This window comes from Adiantum capillus-veneris, chromosome 7, assembly GCF_014529385.1.
Source record: "Adiantum capillus-veneris isolate H3 chromosome 7, ASM1452938v2, whole genome shotgun sequence".
Lineage (NCBI taxonomy): Eukaryota > Viridiplantae > Streptophyta > Polypodiopsida > Polypodiales > Pteridaceae > Adiantum > Adiantum capillus-veneris.
Window position 1 is genome coordinate 69,523,257 of NC_140937.1, and position 2,619 is coordinate 69,525,875.

General features: G+C 40.5%; 1 pseudogene; it reads left to right on the forward strand.

Annotated features, from left to right (window-relative positions):
• The first annotated feature begins 269 nt into the window (after positions 1-269).
• Positions 270-2,383, forward strand: LOC147454016 (uncharacterized; annotated as a pseudogene).
• The last annotated feature ends 236 nt before the right edge of the window (positions 2,384-2,619 follow it).

Genomic DNA, 2,619 nt, shown 5'->3' on the forward strand with positions numbered 1-2,619 from the left:
GAAAGCTTTTTTTGAGGCAGATGGTCCGAGCAGGAGGAGGAAAAAGCAGGCACTCACTATTGTTGATTCCAATCTAGGCGAAGAATGGTGGAGGTAAGAAAGTGAATTGTGGATCACTACTCTATGTCTAGATCTGATTTGATTACCTGTTCAGAACCCTGTGGACTATTGAATGGACTAACCGACCCAAGTGGATTACTGAGGATAGATTGTATGTTCTGGCATGTACTGATCTTCCTCCTGAGAAGAAAACTTACATTCTTCGAGCAATGGCCTCTTCTGATCCTATAAATGTCAAAAGTTTGGATATTCCATAGACAGGTATTGTCGTTCGTTTTTTTTTGCAGAATAAAAAATGGCATGTTTCACTCAATGTAATTGACATTATTCTCTCTATCCTTTATTGCAGCTGACCATGTCTCGTTCTGTGATTGGATGCGTGTGGAGGTTCTATGGAACACCATAGAGCGCGAAGCTCGTTTTCTATACAACAACATGAGAAATATCACATCCAAGCTTGGTCTAAGAGAGATGCTTGATTCCTTTCTAGAAGAAGAAAAGTTGACTCACAGAACTGAGGCGTTCCAATACGAGTTTGAAAAATTTAAATCTTCGGGAAGAGGTAGCCCTGACCTTAAGAAAGCACTCAAAGATGCCGGTCAAAGATGTCTTTGCAGGTTGGAATATTGCTCTTGGCACTTTTGTCATTGGGAGAGCTCAATGTAGAAAGAAGCAAATTGGTCTTACATCTTCTGATTTTGTAGGTGGTTGACCAGGCGTAACTTCAACGTTAGAAGCTCTCGGACTCTATCTGACATCTTGGATATCTCAAAGAAAGATACTATTTTCAACCCAACGCAGTTGGCACGTAACTTCAACAAAACAGTTTATTACTCGTGCCCTCGGTTTCTTGAGTATAAAGAGGGTAAATTTCCTGCGAGCGAAGAACTGCAACATAACAATGCTGTCAAGGAGAGGGAGGAACGTACACGAAGGGTTGTCCGGGTGGAGACGCCGAAAACACCTACAAAAACCACTACAACAACAAAAACAGCCCCTTCATCTGGGAAAGTCGGCCAAGTATCGTATTCTAGAGTATGTTTTGACCTTGGAACATTACAAATGCATCATTTCTAAATTGTGACTTCGCTAAGAGTTTTTTTGTTGCAGACCTGGACTCCAAAAGACATTGGAAAGAAAAGAAGTGAGTTGCAAATTTATGACAAAATCTGTAATTGAAAAGAATCCAAGAATCTTGTCTTTACGAGAACCGTTTTAATGATCTATAATATAGAGCATGATGCGGTTGGGCCAAAGGAAAAAGACCTTAAAGAATTCTCCCAATCCTTGGAGCAATTGTTAGATCATCATGAAGGAGTCAGCAGATGGTGGCGAGCGATGATCTAGGTTTTTGTAAGACCTTTTTGAGAATCTTAATGCTATCCTCTTTTGAGGTGTATTTTGTTGACCAACTACTTTGTTTTGTTGGTTGTGTTCTTCAATGTTCGACGAGCAGAATGTGTCTATCTCCTTCTTGGATACAAGCATGGAAGAAAATGAGATTGTTGGCTCCATGCTGGCAGGCATCGAAGGCCAAGTGAAAAAGGACGACCGTGTGTATGTCCGAGATGGGGTTTGGGTGGCTATCTCAGTGTCCGCTTCATTCATGTTCTTGCCTCCAAATTGCCTTGTGCACGATATCGCGTCGTCATCTACACACGAATGGAATGACATGGACGTTTGTCAATTCGGCAAAGCACGTCTGAGTTTTTTGATAGCAGATGAGAATGGCATATTTGTTGTTGTTTGCATACCTATCCAACATCGAATGGTACATGATGTTGCAATAGCCGCAGGCTGGGAGCCAGCATACACTACAGTCACAGTTTTCAAGACACCAGTCTGCAAGGATGTTAATATGATTGTAAGATCACTTATTCTTACTGTTTTCAAGAAAAACCAAGCCCCAATTGCTGAAGTGCTGAAACCCGATGAGGCCACATGGATGGATACAATCCAAGAGAGCAAATGGACCATGCAAGAAGATGGAACACCATTGAGAGGTACGTCCTTTTCTGTAATTGCTTTTACTATGTAGCTTTGTTGCTTTCTCGACTTGTCTTCTATTCTCACAAGTCCTCTCGCCGCAGGAGGAATGGAACGTGGGCATTGCTATCTGTATCAAATGTTGAACATGTATACCAAGGAGGGAGATGTGGTAGTGCAATATGGAGGAGACACAGGTGTTCTTGCGTTGCTTGGTAGCCATATGGGACGATACTTCATAATCATGGAGAGTAGTAAAACATATTTGGATAAGCTTCCAAAAATTATGAAAGCACAGGCAGTGCAGCTAAGCAAAATAAAAGCATTAGAACAATGACTATGGGATATGGACAAACACTAGTTGTCTACAATTATATTTGAGATGTACAATTTGAAAAGTTGTAATAACCTATCTAGTGGTTCACGACGGATTCATACCGTTGATTACATTCTATTTCTTGTTTTTTTGTGACATTGTAATGCCTTTAAATGTGAATATGTGTTTGCCATTGCAAATATTGGAAGTTTTGTATGTAAAATGTTTTCTTCTTTCTTCTTACCATGATATTGTAA